Source organism: Adiantum capillus-veneris, chromosome 15, assembly GCF_014529385.1.
Source record: "Adiantum capillus-veneris isolate H3 chromosome 15, ASM1452938v2, whole genome shotgun sequence".
NCBI lineage: Eukaryota > Viridiplantae > Streptophyta > Polypodiopsida > Polypodiales > Pteridaceae > Adiantum > Adiantum capillus-veneris.
The window spans coordinates 13,616,377-13,637,857 of NC_140945.1; the positions used below are offsets into that span (position 1 = coordinate 13,616,377).

At 42.8% G+C, this 21,481-nt stretch overlaps 1 pseudogene; it reads left to right on the forward strand.

The window, feature by feature from the left end:
* Positions 1-7,506: 7,506 nt before the first annotated feature.
* LOC147440301 (uncharacterized) lies at positions 7,507-8,427 on the forward strand (annotated as a pseudogene).
* The last annotated feature ends 13,054 nt before the right edge of the window (positions 8,428-21,481 follow it).

Consider the following 21,481-nt stretch of genomic DNA (forward strand, 5'->3'; position numbering starts at 1 on the left):
AGCTAAAGGTCAATAGGGTCAAGCCCACTAGAAAGCCCTAGTACATTTCACACAATGCTACCTAAATCGGATTAAGAACCTAAGTAACCATTGATTATTAGGAAGGAATTCCCCATGGTATTAAGAGAAGATCTGTAACACCTAACTTGGTCAAAGTAGCTTAGTCGCACTGCTTGATTTTTAAATCTAGACAAGTGATTATGACAAAAATTACTTTGAATTTAACGTTTGGTACTAAGCAAATGCGTTGAATATTATGCTACCAATCACAATCAAAGCAGACAAACATGGATGCAAAAAGATAAGGGGAAATGCTAATGGACAAGAAACACTTGTTTGTGTTGATGGTCGCGCTTGATTTGAAAAGTGGATGAGAGAAATATCTCATGAAGGTCCAAATCCTAACCACAGCAACACGTTCCTGTACACACAAGGAAACACAAAGAATACCTCTAGGAGGCACATCAGTGGGAAAAAAGAACTTTACTAATCACTCAACTCTAAAACAGAAACACTCCTATCATACTAATCTTACCTACCCTCTATCACTTGAGTGCTAAGGATCAAAGGTGTTTGATGACATAGGTTTCTGTTTCACTGTACCGGATGTAAATGTGTAGGTCTGGGTCAATGTTTCAACTTTTATTGTGCATACTCGTTTGCTAATTGCTCTTGCTCTTTTTTTTTTTTTTTTGTGAGTATAAGGCTTTATATGTACATTCCCTAAGATTGGTGATTGAGAGGTCAGGGAAAGAAGGTTGAAAGGGAAGCAAGTGAGTGATGGATGTCAACAAACACTCCCCCCTTCCTTGGGTAGATCATGCCGTTTGAAATGAGCTCGTCACCCTTTGAAACCAATTGTTCCAGTTGGTAATAGGTGAGGATTTTTGCCATTAGTTTTCTCTTACCTTAGGTGCCTCGTCAAGTTGCAAGGGTAGTAAGGTACTCTCCCAGGATTGGACTTGAAGTGGTTCATCAGGTGATTCTTGAACACTGGGAGGTGTGGATTCTTTTGTAGCTTTATGGAGGTCCACTATTGTAGGTGGAGGCTGTGAAGAAGCTTTTACCTCTATGGATGCATTCCATGAGGAGCTAGAAGCTTCATGGGACTCCCCCCTTCCTGAGCTAGGTGGAACAAATCGTTCTTTCTTTGGTACCCAAACTAGCCCTGGAGCGGGTGTGTAGCATTCTGTAATTTTTTTCTTTCCGTGATTGTCAATTTGTTTTGGAGCTACAGGATTGGGCTCACATAGGTCAGGTGACAAGTAAGAACACAATCTATGTTTTGGCACCCAGATTTGATTATTTTCTTGATAGTAGCCTTGGGATTTCAATAGTCGTTTAGGAATCCACCGCCACATTTCCTTACATTTCTTGGAGCGAGTGGTACGTTTCTTAAAAGGCTTTCGTTTTTTAGTACTAGGCATGGTCGCTAAAGAAGATTTAGGGACCCACTTGTATGTTTTCTTTGTTATATGAGTATGAGTCTTGTCAGAAGCTATATGCATTGCTTCTATCATATTTAAGGGTACAGGCATTTCATCCCCCTCAGGTGTTACCCAGGTTGTCCCCCTATTTCCCCAAGTGTCTATGGTTGCTGCTAGGTGGACCCAATCCACATCGTCCGACTCATTCATCCCAGGTAGTACATCCATATAAGGAGAATCTTCCCCAACATCAGTGTCCGCTTTACACGTGTAACAATACTGCAATGGGGCCGAGTGAACTGTGGTGTCAGATCTATGATCGATTATAAACCTGTTTCCTAGAGGATCTGCTCGACCCTTCACAAGATCCACTCGAATGATAGAATCTTGGAACTGCAAGTAGACATGGTTTTTAGACCAGTCATGCACCATTTTTGCTTCCCTCATGAAAGGACGTCCTAAGATCATCTCCGATGCCATAGTGTGTTTGGAGAAATCCATAACAATAAAGGTAATCCTTATTTTATGTCCAAAGACCTTGATCTTGAGATCTTCTAGCATCCCAATAGGTTTAACAATAGACCCATTGGCCATCTTCACTACTATGGTTGTGGTCGCAAGGTGAGGTCTTCCCATAGTTTCCCAACAATTTTTAGTCACAATGCTAACCCCAGCGCCACCATCAAGGATTCCCTTCACAGTTAATCCCTTAGTAGTGATTGGTATAGTCTCATTGGATTCGTCACCCTCAAAGTATTGTCCCAACTTGTTAACAGGTATTTCTATAACAAGGTTCTCATCTAGGTTGGGTTGTGGATCTATGTATTCCTCCTCTATTGGCATCTCCCCAGCTCCATCCATCTCTGAAAATCGTGGTAGCCCAAACTTCAGTTCTCCATTGAGGAAGGCTCGAAGGGCTGAGACTAGCTCGGGGTCTTTATATAGTCTGGACATGATGGTGGTTCTTACTTCTGAAGACATGAAATCCATCTATTTTGCAATGTTTAACGACACCTTTTGGCCTTGAGTCCCTTGACGTGGGGAAGATGGGATCTCCATTTCTTTGATAGGATCAGGTAGTCCCTCTGTAAACATTCTTTCCATCAAGAAGTGAGTATGCCCACTTTCCCATGAATTTAAGTCACTTTCTTCTTGGATGACACTAGGTATGTCCAAGGGTCTATGGACTTGGTGAGGTTGTTGTTGCGTAGGGAGCACGGTGTCTGTAATCTGGATCTTCCTAGGTGCTGGTTCTAGATCCCTTTGGGTATCTTCTACCAAACTCCTTAATTGCTTGACTCGCTCAATCTCCTCTATAGGGTTTGGGTAAGTTCCTATCTTCTTTTTGGATCCTGGCCATTGTGGCTCATGAAGATCTTCCTTGTTGGTTTCTATGTTAGTGGCCGTTTTGGTCTCAATGGTTTCACCAGAATCAAAATCTTCTTCAGCGTCGTTCATATATACGGGGTCATCACCGGTCCCTATGTTGGTCTTTGAACTGGGGTCTGACTTCGCTGCGTTTTGCGATCTCTTTCTTCGTGTTTTCTTCTTTTTCTGAGATTGGGCAATTGATGCTGTGTCTCTTTCCTCAAGAATATAATTTTGTTTTTGGAGCATCGATCGTGTGAGTACGTTTACTGGTACCATGGGTGTACTTGGTGATGGCTCCTCGGTAACTTCAATCAAGTTTAATGGCATGATCTTCGGTGCATTTGGATTATTTGGACATTGGGCAATCAAATGATCTATGCCACATCGATTACACATGAGTATTGGATTTTTAGACGTGCTTGCTTGATTGGTTTGCATTAGTGTGGCGTTCTTTTGTAGCCTAATAGGACACTCGGCTACACGATGTGGGCCTCCACACCCATAGCATTGAAGAGGTGGTATTAGCAGTGTAGTTGATATTTTGGCCTCTTGTCACAAGAGCAGCTACTTGATATACAGGTTTGACTTGTCCCCAATAGTCCTCCATGTAGTATTGTGGACTTTCTTCAAGCACATCCATCCCATAGGCGATATTAGGATCTATATCTTACTCATAGCCTTCCAAACAAGAAATAGATGACTCACAACCCACTTGATTCACAAAAGTGATTCTCGGATGTGGTGGTTGCGGCCCTAGCACTGGAGGTGGTAAGGGTGTTTTTTGAACAACATTTTGGGCCCTAGGGACCATGTGTTGTGCTGTTTGTTCAAGAGGTGGGTCCGACATCAATGCAGGCACTCGAGGTGTGTCTGTCCATGCTAAGGTTAGTGTATTGGCCATCGCATGCGTAAATACTATGCAATCCTTAGCTTGATGACCATACTCCCACATGCATTGCAGTTCCCATTGAATTTTACTCTAAAAGTAGGGCATTCACTGGTACTATGCGGTCCATAGCATACCGAGCACCATTGCTGCTATCTTCTTGGATACATAAGATTGGTTTGTGGACCACGGTTGTCTCTAAGACTCTCTTGAATAGCCTTGGTGAGATCTGCTAAAGTCATCTCAGATATCTTTGGCTCCTTAGCAATAGGTTTTAGGGTCATTGGCTTATGCCGTGATGCTTGCGAGCTAATAGATTTAGTCTCAACAGACGCTCTTTCTCCTTGAATCATTAAATTATCCTCCAATTGGATCGCATTGGTGGTGACTGCTTCCCAAGTGGTGATACCTCTAATGACTAGACCATTGTAGATATCCTCATGTCGTAATCCCCTAATGAATCTATCAAGAAATTGGTTATTGTTGAAGCGCTCATTTGGATTACAACAAGAATTCAAATGCTTCAAGAAACTTATAAAGTCTCTCACCGACTCTCCTTCCTCTCGTTGGGCTTTCTGGAGCTGAGAGGCTACACCCCAAAGCACTCCCTCTTGTATATATTCTTTTAAGAACAGTCTCCTAAGAGTAGGGTAAATTGTTTTTTCTTCCACCCTTAGGGTTCTATACCAATCCCCTGCCTTTCCACTTAAGGTTAGTCTTAAAGCATTGCTCGTATGTAGGTCATTGTGTTCTCCTAGAGAATCGCATATTTTTTCAAACACTTCGATATGCTTTCTCACATCCCCGTCTCCACTAAATTTTTGTGTGAGCTTGGCTACTTGTACTGCCTTACTTCTAGGCTCTCTATCAGGTGTGTTATGCATATTCTCAGCAATAGATCGACCAATAGCTTGAGCAAATGTTTCCAAGTCACCTAAGTGAGCAGGCACCGTGGGTGAAGGCGCTCCAGAGACTACATGTGGAGTAGGTATTGGCATTGGGCTTGGCGCATAGGAAGCCCTTGGGTTCCACGTTGGGTACGATGTTGTGCCATGTGGTGGTCCATAGTTCATATGAGTGGCCCTAGGCATAGAAGACGTCGGATGTAACATGCTAATGCTAGCCGGTATAGTCCCATGGAAATAAGAACTTGTGTATTGTGGTTGTGAAGCATAGGTAGTTGAAACAATGGGAGGGGTAGGGACTACATGAGTACGTGGACCCATAGGTGCATACGATTGGTACACACTTGTAGGTACTATTGCATGCATTGAGCTACCATGTAGCGGTGCTTTACTAACAAATGAGGTCCATGGAGTGTTTCTTGGGATGCCCATCATTGGGGTAGGCATGGTAGCCGTGGTGCCATCAAGGGAAAGATGAGCTAGACTTGGAAAGGTGAAGCTATCACTTGTAGGCTCAGATTGCATTGAGACCCCTGGCGAAACAACATATGGGGGATTGATGGGACTCACTGGGGGAGTCTCCATTTGTGATAGAGTGGGTTGTTTCCCTTTGCCCGTGTCTAAAAATCGCATAGGACCCGTCAAAGGTATGTTTATTCCTCGATTTTGCCTCTCAGACTGGATAATCCTATGGATGACATTGCAGATCATGTGTTGTTGTTCCTCTAGACTAGTGGCACTAGATGTGGATTGTACAACTTCTAACCAACCCACATGGTATGTGTAGCCCATGTATAGGTCGGTCAAAGTCTCCGTGTGTAGGTCATATTCCCAATTTTCATTGAGAAATACCCCGTTTAAACTTGGTGTACTAGAGGGTTGCCGTGAGGTGGATGCAACGTTGCTTCCCGTGTTTTGACTTTTAGTCACCGCTACCTTAGAGGCGACTTTGGAAGGTGGTAGCTCAGTAAGGCCCTCATTAAATGAGGTAGGTAGAATGTCCACGTGGACACTCTGAGGGAGTGTGGGGTCTACAGGAGATGTGAATGGTGATTCTACTTCCCCACCCCCTTCGTTTACTTCACTAGCCATAGGTTCAGAGCACGTAGCTCTACTAAAAGTTTCCATCAAACGGCTAAAAACACTAGTTCCAGGTTGTTGGGCCCAGCTAGGTACGGTTTCATTTGTTCCCCCGGGGCTTTGTGTAAAATGCTCTTCCATAATGTCGTAGTCAGATGAAGAGTCGCTAGCCACTATATTTGGGTCTTGGGTTGCACTGCCTTGGGTCCCCGTCGAGGGCGTAGACCTTAGCGTGGAAGGATAGTGAGTACCCCCGTAAATCGAAGCACTAGCTAGTTTTTCGGACTCTAGCTCACGACCAGAGCGTAGATACATGTGCTTTGGGTGCCCTACAAGTGTCGGCAAGTACCCTCAAAGGTTACTTGCTTTGTTTTGTGGGTGTTTTACACCCCGTTTTCTACTTGATTTTTTCTTGTTTTTGATGTTTTTTAATGTTTGATTTTTACCTTGATTATCTAAGATCGATTTAGTGAAAGGAGCAAAGATAGCTATGCCATGTGGCCGGATGTAGAGAGAGAGAAAAAGAGAGAGATGGTCTGCTAAATGAGGATGTAGAGAGAGAGAGAGAGAGAGAGAGAAAAGAAAGCAATGGCATTTAAAAAAAGAGAAGCAGCAAACGTAGCAACTTATAGCAGCGGTGTTATACTCCTCGCCCAACGGAGAGAGAGAGAGAGAGAGAGAGAGAGAGAGAGAGAGAGAGAGAGAGAGAGAGAGAGAGAGAGAGAGAGAGAGAGAGAGAGAGAGAGAGAGAGAGAGAGAGAGAGAGAGATGTACATGCAAACCGCAGTTTCTGGGCCAGAGCAGAGGAAACTGACGCAAGAAGTGGTCTTCTTATGCCTTTGCTTCTTTCTTCTTATGTGCTCTTGGAGGCTGGAGCAGATACCAATCGGCACGCACAACAACCACCACTACTATCCGCTCTTCCATCTTGTGGCACTGCATCGTTCTTTGGCTCATGACACTCATACAAGGGGTAAGTGCTCGCTGCTGTGCCAAGAGCTTCTCCAAACTTGTGTTGTTTATGATTATGTTGTTTCTTTCAGACATGGCTGGATCTTGAGTCAGGGATCTCTCTCTCTCTCTCTCTCTCTCTCTCTCACACACACACACACACACACACACACACTTTTTTTTAAAATCTGATTTGATTAATTTACCAGTCGAAAATTACCTCAAAGCGAGCTAAAAGATCAGATACAAGGGAGAGAACACCTCTCTCTCTCTCTCTCTCTCTCTCTCTCTCACACACACACACACACACACACACACACACACAATACACACAGGTCAAGCTACACGACAGAGCTTCGGACCTATTGTCACTGCTTTTCAAAGCGCAGTAGGTTAGTAGGGAATAATAGAGAGAGAGAGAGAGAGAGAGAGAGAGAGAGAGAGAGAGAGAGAGAGAGAGAGAGAGAGAGAGAGAGAGAGAGAGAGAGAGAGAGAGAGAGAGAGAGAGAGAGAGAGAGAGAGAGAGGGCTTCGACGACTTGTGTGTCATGCATCATCTCCTTTGTCATTATCCAACAGGAGCTGGACCACGAGGAACCATGGGAGCCCGCATGAGAGTTGGGAGTGCAGGCTGCTCATCCCTTGCAATGGAAGTGATGGACCCCACCTTGTTCTCGGCATAAGGTAATAATTTTTCCATGCTTTGCATACATGCTAACCCGCTATCATCTCCCTTCTTTCAATCTGGCGTGCGCTGCTCCAAAACTGAGCAACCCCTCCTCTACGCAAAAAAAGAACCTTCGAAAACACCCTTTCCTACACAAAAGCAACTCATCTTTGATGAAATCAATTTGGTCTTTTTATGTGCCCGAGTTTTACTAGTCGCAATGGTGGGACGCTGGTTGTTGAAGACGGAATCAGAGGAATGGTCCTAAGAGCACCAGCAAGCGAATCGGGGCATTCTAACTGGGATGGCGTGCATAATGCGCAGGTGCAGAAGCACCTCCATACCATGGAGCTAGGCGGTCTTTGCTTCTTCTACCACAACGGCTCCAAGGCTAAAGAAATCGTGGGCATTGCCCGTGTCTGCAAAACCTTCTAACCCCTCTGATGCCTCAAGAAAGCACGGCATGGTCGACATTGAAGCTATATTGAAGCTCTCAGAACCCCTTTCTCTTTTCTGTCTCAAGCAGGAAGATGGCTTACTCAACTTCATCATGTTTTGTCAGCTGCGGCTCTCTATCATCCCCATTTCGCCTGCCGAATGGAACCTCATCTGTGAGGTTGCAGGTGAGCTTGAACCCCCTCTCTGACTTGACTTGAATGGTGAGTCCAAAAAGGGTTGTGAATGAGCAGGCTCTTCAACTTGGTAATGATGAATCTTCATCAAGAATGTGTCAAACAGATCAAAAAACCTCTTCGCCTCATCACAATGCCGATGTTAGCAGTAAGTTTAGTGATCATAATGCACAATGTGATGATTAAACAAAAGATGCATCATCTTCTCGGTCATTGAGACAGCCCAAAAAACACAAAACCCTAACCGATACAACCAAGGTGAAGGTTAGTGGATCTGTTTTACCTTCAAAGGCACTGCAAACTTCGTCCATCAAACCACTTGATTTTGGATCGTGCACCCCTTCTAACAGCATCATGACCAAGGCAATAAAGTTTGTCCCTGAGTTTACAGTCGACGAAGCAGGAAACAAGGTGAGGTGGAGCCTTTGCTCATCAATGCAGAGGTGAATGACAGTAGGGATATTGCATGTGCTGATGCGAGGAGAGTCTACAAAAGAAGGAATAGGTAGCAAGCAAGGAGGATTAGCATTACAAGACTCTTGCCGAATGGTCCACATTTTGTGGAGGGCATTTTTGAGAAATTGATTTTTGTGGAAAATGTTATATGCCGCAAGGTAGAGAGCTGGCCTTTTTCAAGGAAGTCCCTTGGCAAGAAGTATAAAAGTAGGGCATAGAAGGGAGTCTTTCCTTTTCTTTTGCTAGAACCTTTTTCTGTGTAAAAGGGTGAGCGGGGGATGAAGGCATTGACAGCTTTCTTTGGGAATGGTGAATGGATTGAACAGGGTGGTGGCTTATGATACTCTCTTTTCTCTTTGGCAGAAAGCACACGTAGGTTAAACCTTTAAAATGCATAGGGTGTCTCCATATTTGCAATATTGGTATTTGGCCAAAAAGCTCCAGGCTTGCGGGATACACAGAATAGGAGCAGGGTAGGGCCACAAAGCTCTACACTGTTTTTAGCAGAGGGAGAGGAGAGGATTGCACGAGCATGGCCAAAAAGCTCCAGGCTTGCGGGATACACACAATAGGATGCAAAGCCAGGGTCTCTCTCTGATGCAATCACATATGGGTGTAGCTTCAAGGCGGCTTTACGCTACACTGTTGTTAGCGGATGCAAAGTGAGGGTCTATCCAGATGGAATTATCTATGTGTGCATCTTGAAGGCATGTGGCTCTATGCATGATGCTGATATGAGCTTAAAAATTCAATGTTGTGCTTGGCAATCCCTTGGTCGATATGTATGCCAAATGTGGTGCACTTCAAAGAGCACAAAAGTGTTTGAGGAGTTTCTCGTCTGGATGTCGTCTCTTGGAGTGCATTGATTGTGGGATACGCAACAGGAGCAGGGCCAAAAATCTACAAGGTTAGTGTACGGGATGTCATCTTGTGGAACGTACTGGTCGCAGGATATGCCCAGACAAGGCTAGGAAGTTGTGGGCTGTTTTCAGCTGGTGCGTAGCAAGGTCCTATCTCCAGATGCATCACCTACGCGTGCATCTTAAAGGCATGCACATTGTGGCTCTACGCAAGATGCTGATATAGTCACACAAAAAATGCTCCAGGCTTGTGGGATACGCACAATAGGAGCAGGGCAAGGCCAAAAAGCTCTATACTGTTTTTAGCGAACAGATGCAAAGCCAGGGCCTCTCTCCAGCACATCTTGATGCAATCACATACGGGTGCAGCTTGGAGGCATGTGGTTTTACGCTACACTGTTTTTAGCGGATGCAAAGTGAGGGTCTCTATCCAGATTGAATCACCTATGCATGCATCTTGAAGGCATGTGGTTCTATGCATGATGCTGATATGAGCTTAAAAATTCAATGTCGTGCTCGGCAATCCCTTGGTCGATATGTATGCCAAATGTGGTGCACTTCAGAGAGAACAAAAGTGCTTGAGGAGTTTCTTGTCCAGATGTCGTCTCTTGGAGTGCATTGATTTCAGGTTACGCAAGAGGAGCAGGGCCAAAAAACTACAAGGTTAGTGTGCGGAATTATATCTTGTGGAACGCACTGATTGTAGGATATGCCAAGACAAGGCTAGGAAGCCGTGGGTTGTTTTCAGCTGGTACGTAGCAAGGGCCTACCTCCAGACACAATCACCTACACGTGCATCTTAAAGGGATGCACATTGTGGCTCTACACAAGATGCTGATATAGACACAAAAATTCGCGATGATACTCTTGGTCTAAGGCTACTGAAAAAGGATGTGCCAATCTATTTTCAGCAGAGGCCTCTCTCTAGCTGCAATCACCTATGTATGAAGGACGCAAGATGCTGATGTGAAGCGAGGGCCTCTGTCCATATGCAATCACCTACGCATGCATCTTGAAGGAATGGGACTCTATGCAAGATGTTGATACGGGCTTAAAAATTTACTCTGATATTATTAGTGAGGGGCTGTTGGAAAAGATTGTTGTGCTTGGCAATGCCTTGGTCGATATGTATGCCAAATGTGGTGCGCTTTGTAAAGCACAAAAAGTTCTTGAGGACCTTCTATCCAGAATGTCGTCTCTTGGAGTGCATTGATTATGGTATATGCACAACAAACGTAGGGCCAGAGAGCTCCAGGCTGATTTCAGGGGCAGATGCAAAGCGAGAACTCCTCTCCAGGTGCAATCATATACTCGTGCATCTCAAAGGCATGTGGCTGTATGCAAGATACTGATATGGGCATAAAAATTCTTGCTGATATTGTTACTCAGGGGCTATTGAAAAAGGGTATCGTGCTTGACAATGCCTTGGTTGACATGTTTGCTAAATGTGGTGCCCTTAAGGGATACACACAACAAGAGCAGGGCTAGACATCTCTAGGCTGATGCAAAGTGAGGGCCTTTGTCCATATGAAATCACCTGCGTGCATCTTGAAGGCATGTGGCTCTATGCAGATTTCCGATATGGGCTTAAAATTCACTCTATATCATTAGTCTTGGGTTGTTGCAAAAACATGTCATGCTTCACAATGCCTTGGTCGATATGTACGCCAAATCTGGTGTACTTTAGGGAGCACACAAAGTGCTCGAGGACATTCATGTCTGGAATGTTGTCTCATGGAATGCATTCATTCCAGACATTCATGTCTGGAATGTTGTCTCATGGAATGCAATGATTACGGGATATGCGCAACGAAAGCATGTTGAAGGCATGTGGCTCTACGCAAGATGATGATATGTGTATAAAAATTCACATTGATATTGTTAGTTAGGGAATGTTGAAAAAAATATCGTTCTTGGCATTGCCTTGGTTGATATGTATGCCAAATTTGGTGCACTTCAAATAGCACAGAAAGTGCTTGAGGAGCTCTCTGTTTGGAACATCCTCTCTTGGACTGTATGGATTCTGGGATATGCACAACAGAACCAGGTCAAAAATCTTTACGTTGTTTTTAACCGATGCAAATCGAGGGCCTCTCTCCTGATGCAATCATGCACGTGTGCATCTTGAAAGCATGTGGCTCTATGCAATGTTGGTATGGGCATGAAAATTTACGCTGATATTGTTAGTCCAGAGTCGTTGAAAAAGATGTCGTGCCTGGCAATGCCTTGATTGACATGTTTGCTAGATGTGGTGTAGTTTAGAGAGCACCATAACTTCTCGAAAAGCTTTCCGTCCAGAGCTAGAATGCACCGATTGCAAGATTTGCCGCACAGGGACAGTTTCTGGCTGATATGAAACGATGGCCTCTTTCTTGATTGTAGGATTTGTTCCACAAGGGCAACGCCAGAAACCTCTAGGCTATTTTCAACAGACGTGAATTGAGGGCTCTTGGAGAAAGATATCGTGCTTGGTGCTCTTGGAGAAAGATGTCGTGCTTGGCCGTGTTTTGGTCGATATGTATGCCAGATGGATTTCCTTAAAGACTGTGACTTTGTGTATGTGTATGTGTATGTGTATGTGAGCTTATGGATGTACAATCTAGCATATTCAACCTACCCTAAGACCATGGGCATAAAAAGTAATGCAGGTAATAGTAGGCATGATAGAAAAACTGAATGTGACAGTCAACAGTTGGCATAGGTTGCGGAAGGGATGGCGATGACACAACACATACTGGAGGAAGGTGATGGAACAATGCAAGGGAAGTCTAGCAACCGATCCACCCAACATTGTGCTTCAATGCAGACAACCACTAACAAAGGTATAATTATATTTCGTGTTTTGATTTCCTCTATGTGATCTCAAAAGTTCTTAGATTACATCCTGTAGACAATAAAGCAATGAGTTTATATCATTTTTATTGAAAAGATTTCAGATGAAGGTGACAAAGACTTGTTATGTCCAACAAAGGGACATACGGACAATACACCAACACATGGCAATGTGGAATGACACATATCTTTATAGAACATCGGTAATGAGTTCTTCCTTGTATAATTATAATATTTTTACAATAAAAAGTCGCTCCGACACCAGAGGAGAAGCATAAGTCCCCCTTCAACACTTGAGGGGATAAAAGTGGTGGGGGAATGGCACATTCCTTACGGTATCTTTATAAATGTGGAGAACGGTGCCTACTCCACACCATGCATACGTATGGTTGTTTCTTCTTTTTACGCGCACAAGCATCGGAAATGCACGAAATGCATCTCGTTTCATTTTTATTATAGTATAGAAATGTTAACATCCATAATATTTTCATGCGAAATCTCATTTGTGATGCGAGGTCATAGAGTTTTTGGCGGAAGCTTCAAGGAGAGATGCTATCGAGCCATCATTACGAGCTATGCCATGCGGTAAAATCCACACCACTATCACTTTTTTACCATATACATAGTGAAGCAATCAAGGAAAATTAGTTTTGATTAAAGTGTGTGATAGCTCGAAACGAGCGTATCACTTAAAGGGTCGTTGTGTGCTTTACAGCACAATTTTCGGGCATCTGACGTTCCGTTGGTCCTCAAAAAAACAATTTTTAGCTACGTGTGAAGCTAAAATTCGTTTTTTTAAAAGGCGACTGAGGCCTAGGCCTGAGCGTGAGCTTGGGCTTGGGTCTGGGCTTGGATCTGGGAGATATTCCCGATCCCGGTCCTACCTTTAATTTTTTTTATTTTTTTAAAAATTTTTTTATTTATTATTTATTATTTTTTTTAAAAGGATAAGGCAGCCGCGGCCTGCGCGAGAGCACACACACACTCTCTCTACCTACTTCTAACTAATACACCTACTCTTACACACTAACACACTCTATTAACTCTCACTAATCTACTTCCTACTTACTGTACACAGAAAACTAACTACCTTAATGCACAGAGAATAAACACAGAACCTTTGAAATCTCTATTAACAAAGAAGACTAACTACCTTAATACACAGATAATAAACACAAAACCTTTGAAAACTCCATTAATAAAAAAAACACACATTATAACACCAAATCCCTCTTCTCAACACACACACACACACACTCCTTCCTTACCTTTCCTACAATAGAAATTGCACCACGGAGAAGCACAGAGTGCTACTCGAGCTTCATGTATGGCATTCCCCGGCAGCGGCGCCAAAAATGTGCGCGTATGTCGCACGTGTCAATGCAAGGAACTTGCTGATACATCGTGTGCGAGCCACAAATGGCTCCAAGCACACAACAAGCCTAAACCAATAAGCTCAAAGAAGGCGATGGTGTGTCACTCACCGCTCTATGCTTGCTTCGTGGTGGATTCCTCGCCGCGAAGAAGAAGGAGACGCTGCTACGCCGCGCTCAACCGCTTCACCGCTGTCATGCCTTCGTAATGCTCGATCGTCCACACACTCCCTCTCCCTCTCTCTCTCTCTCTCTCTCTCTCTCTCTCTCACACACACACACACACACACACACACACACACACACACACACATACACACACACACAAGGAGATGAAGAAGAAGAAGATGGAGATGGAGATGGAGCAAGAGCACTCTTCTATTGCACAAATGAGAGAATGAGTGAATTTTAGGTTTAGTTGACTTTTATATGAGCTCACCCCATTCACACTTGGGCGCCCATGCTTAGCCAACTAATCCCTTGAATGTTCCAGCTAGAGTGCGCCTCTCATCGGCGATCACTCTTACCCTTTTCCTATTGGACCGACAAGCCCGGTACCTGACTCTACAAGTAAATAATACAACGTCCATCGTAGGTTACAACGTCCGTCGTAGGTGATAGGGTGTTCGTGATCCATGAGGGTTAACACTTAGATGATTAAGAATTTTAAAATTTTACTAATTAATCTACAAGAGAGATGAATTAAGCAGCTCAATCACTTTCCTAGTGTAATTTGAAGATGTAGAATTACCGCATGCATATGTGATAGAAAAGTTTCTTCTTATTGGCCTAATGACGGATTAATTTTTTCTTAATCACATCTTAATGTGTAAGAAAATTGAATCTAATTTAATTACAACACTATTGAGTGGTAAAAGGATGAATTTCATCAAATCTACCGGCTGACAATTTGTTAACTATGCTGCCTAGAGAGAGAAATCTCTCCTAATCATGTATTAATCATTGATTAAGAATGATGAATGGCTGCATAAATTAGTTAATTGAATTATGATTATGTAATAGAGTATAGCTATGTAACTTAGAGAGCAGCTATAGGGAATTATAGCTAAGATTAAGCATAGTAGACGAGGAATTTGGAGAATAATGATGAGAATTAAGAAGAGCAGAAATTTAACCATGATTACTGTGATTAGGGGTTGAGAATCCTCTTGATTTTCTGATCCAAATGAATCCTCAGGATGAGAATTTCGGCAGCACCTCCCTCCTTGCTTCTCCTTCAAAAACTGTGTGTGTACCGGCAGCACCTCCCCAAGGTGTGTGTAGGTGTGTGTGTGTGTACTGGGTGTGTGTGTGAGCATGTGTGTGTGTGTGTGTGTGTGTGTGTGTGTGTGTGTGTGTGAGAGAGAGAGAGAGAGAGAGAGAGAGCACACCTTTAAATAGGCTCCCAAGGCTGAAAATCGATCTGGGTTGCTATAAGCAACTGGGTGAGCACTCAGTTAATGCATTGGCAAGTCCAGTTGCCTACCCACCAAGTGTCCAGTTGGTCAGCTTAACTGGCTCTCACACCCACTCTCTAGCATGCAAACTCTCCTAAATCTCCCACAAGGCAAGAGGGCGCCCCCTAGCTGCTAAAGCTGCTTTGAGTGGCGTGGAACCTACTCCCACACAGCCTCGAGCCCCGATGCCTCCCCGCACAACTTTAGGAAAAATTGGTTTTAGGCTAAAACGGCCCATACGAGTCGGAATTTAATGCCATAAATTGCTATACTAAGCTCTAACTAAGGCGTACTGGTCCGAGTACCTGCCATATTTAGCAGCTCTCGGGGTCGGAAAATGCATTTTTTTCAAATTCGGGGTACGGGTGCAGTTGTTCGAGACAGTCAAAACTAGATGGGTCGGGTGACCAAAAACTTACTATTTTTGGAAAATTTTTACAAAAATTATTTTAATTCACATTTTGAAGCTTTATAACATTCTAAACATCAGGGCACTGATAGAATTTGAAAAACTGCTAAAAATAGTAACTTTTTTCATTATATTCATTTCATGGTACAATGGTGTTCTTTTAGCTTGGGGTTGGAGACCTTACATCCTCCCCAACGTGAAAAATTTGAGATGTCCTCATCTCAAAAATACATCTGGATAAACTCTATGCTAACTATTTAGGTACATATATCCTTTGTCTAAAGTAAAGACATCCTTTGATAATAGTCTTTAGCTTTATGTGTCTTATTCTGCTGAACTTTGATGAGATCCTGGTGCTTGAATTAGTTCTCACTATCAGTTGCAGCATACAAAGCTACTCTCTCATTAGCTTCGTCACCCACAGTTGGTTGTCTCACTGCAGCATTGGCGAAAGCTCCGCTTCCTTGTCCTATGTTTCCTCTTCCTCGACCTCCTCTTCCGTTTGGTTGACCTCGCCCGTTCACGTTCAGAGGTACATTATTAGCACCGGATGTCTAGGAAATCCTTTTTGGACATCGACTTTTGTAATGTCCATATTCCTGGCACTCAAAGAATCTTATATTGGGAAACTCGGTATAGCTGCCGTAGTAGCCACTACTGGACGATGGTCATATGCAGGGTTGATTGGTCTGTTACTCCAGTTGTCTGTCCTAGCCCTCTTTGACAAATAGTATTGAATATCTTGGGTAGTCCTCCGAATCTCTTTAGCTAACGGTTTGGCCCTTAGCAAGGCATCTTGCAGAATTGCTGGCGTGAGAGATTCCAACCGAGTATTCAAAGGGTCGATTAACCCTTGGCAGAACCTTGCTACTTGTTGTTCCAAAGTCATCTTAGGAGCATATCTCCGAAGAGTGATGAACTTTCAATAATATTCTTCGACAGATCAAACGGTTTGGCCCTTAGCAAGGCATCTTGCAGAGTTGCTGGCCTGAGAGCTTCCAACCGAGTATTCAAAGGGTTAATTAACCCTTGGCAGAACCTTACTACTTGTTGTTCCAAAGTCATCTTAGGAGCATATCTCCGAAGAGTGACGAACTTTGAATAATATTCTTCGACAAATAAAGTCAGCTGTCGAAGTGAAAAGAATTCATTCATCTTCAAGGTTTTATAGGCAGGTGGTAAATAACGTCCCATTATTGCAGCTTTGATGTCTTCCCAGGATTGGGAAGATCCCTTAATATCCAAGTCCCTGCAATCTTGCTTCCACCATATCTTGGCATCGCCAGACAAGCGGAACATCGCAAGTATGGTATGATTCACGGGTTGGGTTCCCGTAGCTTCAAAGTAATCGTCCATTGCTTCCATCCACACTTTCGCATCTCTCTCCACATTTGCCCCCTCGCCCTTAAATAGTGGAGGCTGGGCTTGTTTAAGGAGGAGCTTCTTCTCTTGCGCTGCCGAGTAGAGAGCAGCAGGCAATGCCTATCCAATGGTATAAAACTCATTACTATAGCACTCTTCTCAAATGAACCTAGGCTTTTCCATACTCAAGAAGAAATTTTAACTTTTTAGGCTTAACCAGCCTACTTAATCTGTACAGTTATCACAAAAAATTTAACCATTCCACCATTAGTTTAAATTCCATTGCATACATCCAAAATTGTTCGATAAATAATGGTAAAAACTTTACTCGAGAGCTTTGATCCATACTTATAACTTTATGTGCATCAACAGGCTACCTGCCCGCAGCACTAGTCGCACCAACGAATTCTCAAAAAACATCATGTGGAACCCACTGAATCCCGACAAGATCAACGAGTAAAACTCTTTAACATCACTCAAGAGACAATCCACTAGACAAATCCAATGTCATAATTTTGGGAACATAATGCTCAAACTTTGAGTACGAGCTATCCTACTATCCCTTATTTTTCAAAATTTTCAAACAACATCATTTTCTAGTTCGTAAACCTATTGCTCTGATACCAGGTGTGAGGTCCCCACCCCGCTGTATCAACGGCAAATCTGATGGTGAACCTGGTGGCCACTAGATCTATAGCGGAAGCAAACAAAGTGGTTCACGGTTCAGCTAGCGGACGATCTTTCATCACAGAGTGAGTCGATTTCGAGCCTACTAGCAAAGAGATCTAGCTCCACCTCGCAGGGGAAGCGTACTTAAACTATCTAGCGATCCTAAGACCCACCTTCCAAGAGGAGAGAAATCCCGAGTGCCTTTTTCCCCATGTTTCAGAGGCATGTACACTTGAGACTTCGCCGCTCTAGGGGAAATGAGTATTACTAGTATCGATTTAACACCATGGGGACAGAGAGTTCCCGACCAATCAAGACCACCCTTCTCATAGGCATTGGAAACCTGAGCCAAGCCCCCACTTTCCACCCCCACACTCACACTTCCTTGTGTGTCCTAATTACTACCACAATGAGTGTTCAACATAAACATTCCTTGATTAAATTCCGGATCACAATGGTCATTAAGACAGCCCTTCAATCAGTATTGCAAAGTGGCACCAAGACAGTATTCTAGTAAAAATTCTACTCAAACTTATTTATTAAAATTCCAATGTTTTGGAGGTACAACATCCCCCCTCCAGCGAGAGTTTACTCCTCCCGTTGTCGCCTAGCTTCCCATACAACTAGGTATGTCCACCACATAGAAAGCACGACATGGACATTCCCACCGCTTAACCAGCAGACATGGGTATCCACCGCTTAACCAGCAGTCGTGGATTCAAGAGCCCTTAACTAGGAACTCTACCCCCTGTGATCAGGAGGGGGTTCAGACTAGTATCAACATTGGAAACAGAAATGAACATGCCGAGCTAAATTTTCCCTAGCAGACATTCTTTCCTATTTCAAGCAGTATATCCATCAACCATTCTTTCCTACTTAAACTTTAATATACAATTGAATTCAAATGCCGAGGTTTCCGTCGGATTTCTCCAACATGTTTAGGAGTATATTCATTCCTAGCTAATCGTATGCAATGTTAAATTAAACAACTTGAATAAAATTGTAACTTACCTCTTCCATTTCTTCGTCAATGGTCCGTGAGACGGCCGGTACTTGTTCGTCCATGGGAGCTTTTCCTTTTCTATTCACATTGCTTGTTTCCGCCTCGCGGTCGTGGGCACCACCGAAGCGAGTTCTCTTAACCGGGGCCATTTTATACTCACTACTTTAAATGATAAACTTGAAGAAAAGTGACTAAAGTCCGAGAGCATCATAACAATCCAAATGGCAGATTAGAATCATTGATCAATCCTCCTTATGCAAGAGGGTTAGATTTTTCCTTCGAGACCTAGTAATTTTTATGGGTAATACTTTACTTGCCCTACGGGAACCGGCTCTAAAGTTAATTACTTGGCTTAGATGATTAAGAATTTCAGAATTTTACTAATTAATCTACAAGAGAGATGAATTAAGCAGCTCAATCACTTTCCTAGTGTAATTTGAAGATGCAGAATTACCGCATGCATATGTGATAGAAAACTTTCTTCTTATTGGCCTAATGACGGATTAATTTTTCCTCAATCACATCTTAATGTGTGAGAAAATTTAATCTAATTTAATTACAACACTATTGAGTGGTAAAAGGATGAATTTCATCAAATCTACCAGCTGACAATTTTTTAATTATGCTGCCTAGAGAGAGAAATCTCTCCTAATCATGTATTAATCATTGATTAAGAATGATGAATGGCTGCATAAATTAGCTAATTGAATGATGGTTATGTAATAGAGTATAGCTATGTAACTTAGAGAGCAGTTATAGGGAATTATAGCTAAAATTAAGCATAGTAGACGAGGAATTTGGAGAATAATGATGAGAATTAAGAAGAGCAGGAATTTAACCATGATTATTGTGATTAGGGGCTGAGAATCCTCTTGATTTTCTGATCCATATGAATCCTCAAGATGAGAATTTAGGCAGCACCTCCCTCCTTGCTTCTCCTTCAAAAACTGTGTGTGTACCGGCAGCACCTCCCCAAGGTGTGTGTGTGAGCATGTGTGTGTATGTGCGTGTGTGTGTGTGTGTGTGTGTGTGTGTGTGTGTGTGTGTGTGTGTGTGTGTGTGTGTGTGTGTGTGTGTGTGTGTGTGTGTGTGTGAGCAAACCTTTAAATAGGCTCCTCAAGGCTGAAAATCGATCTGGGTTGCTATAAGCAACTGGGTGAGCACTCAGTTAATGCATTGGCAAGTCCAGTTGCCTACCCACCAAGTGTCCAGTTGGTCAGTTTAACTGGCTCTCACACCCACTCTCTAGCATGGAAACTCTCCTACAACTCCCACAAGGCAAGAGGCCGCCACCTAGCTGCTGAAGCTGGCTCAGAGTGGCGTGGAACCTGCTCCCACACAGCCTCGAGCCCCGTTGCCTCCCCGCACAACTTTAGGAAAAATTGGTTTTAGGCTAAAACGGCCCATACGAGTCGGAATTTAATGCTGTAAATTGCTATACTAAGCTCTAACTAAGGCGTATTGGTCTGAGTACCTGCCATATTTAGCAGCTCCTGATGTCCAAAAATGCATTTTTTTCAAATTTGAGGTACGGGTGCAGTTTTTCAAGACGGTCAAAACTAAACGGGTCGGGTGACCAAAAACTTCTATTTTTGGAAAATTTTCACAAAAATTATTTTAATTCATATTTTGAAGTTTTATAACATTCTAAACATCAGGGCATTGACAGAATTTGAAAAACTGCTAAAAATAGTAACTTTTTTCATTATATTCATTTCATGGTACAATGGTGTTCTTTTAGCTCGGGGTCGGAGACCTTACATTTGTGATCTTTGGTTGGAACATCTCTTCGTTGGCGTGTGAGTCATAACATTCTTGAGTAAGAGATTTGTTTGTTACATGTATCCCAATTTCGGTGTGAACAACTGCCTTCTTGTACTCAAAGTAGTCATCGAGGAAATCAGATTCTTTTGGAAACACATCCGGTGTGTCCCTTCCAACTAAGCTGTGTATATTTACACAATTTTCAAGGCATTGAAGTCTATTGTAGGCATTGTATAAAATTTTTACATTGCAAGGATTGTAGATTAGTGACTTTCCAAACAAGTCAAAGAATAATTTCCAAGGTACAGGGCTTAAGGAATGTCGGTCATTGTTTTTGCATTGCCGGTCTCATACATTAAACATAACAATGTCAAAGCATCTTGTAGCCATTACTAAAGGAAGTATGTTTCTGGCCATCCACATTTCCTTTGTCGGTCTAAGGGTAAGTTCATAAGCATTTATGTACATTATTTGATTAGTGATGAAAATCTCCGTTCCCAACTTGGACTGTATCCACTCGATACTCCCAACAAGCGAGGGTTTATGCTCAAGTGGTCTAAACTCGGGGTTTCTTGCAACATAATGATACCAATCTCGGAAGGTATTAGGTACAATGAAATCCGTAGACATCAACCTTTTCTTCTCTTCCCCATTATGCGTGGTAGTGACAAGCCTTTGCACTTCTACTTCAGTTTGGAAATGCTCTTCCACCGTAAGGTGGGAGAGTATATCCGCCCATATCCCTTGAGATAATCGATCAATAATCTACACACGCACCCCACCACTCAAGTTAGTTAGAATGATAAAACCAAGATTCAAACTCAAATATTATATCCTCAAAACAATATGTGTTATATCAAAATCAAATTTTTATAACTGCAGAAGACCAAAAAGGTACATAGTGTTTCTAGGGAGATACATAAATACGAAAGGGTCTTATGAACCAATTCTTGGTTCCTACAACCTAGGTTCTACTCCTATATTTGTTCACATCTCGAGTATCAAAGTTTAGCACTTCAACTTGTGCTAAAAGTCACATCTTTCTTTTCGTACCATTCTTCCCCCCAGTTATATATCCTTGGGTGTTAATCCAATAAAGCAATTTATATGATCATATCATCCATTTACATCATTTCTGTAGAAATATCTACTCGAGTTCACTGCCATTGGTTGTGCTTGGGTAAAGTCACCAATGCACCTTGGTTTCTCGTAGTCATCTAAGGTAACGGCGGTGACATTGTGAGGGTTGTATTTTAGAATAGGCCCATAGACTCTATTAAACCAATCCTGAGGTACATAATAGAATTGGTTGCCACCATTTGACTTCTTCCATACTCTGATTATGACCTTCTCACAAAATCCGTATCTATGGTTTAGC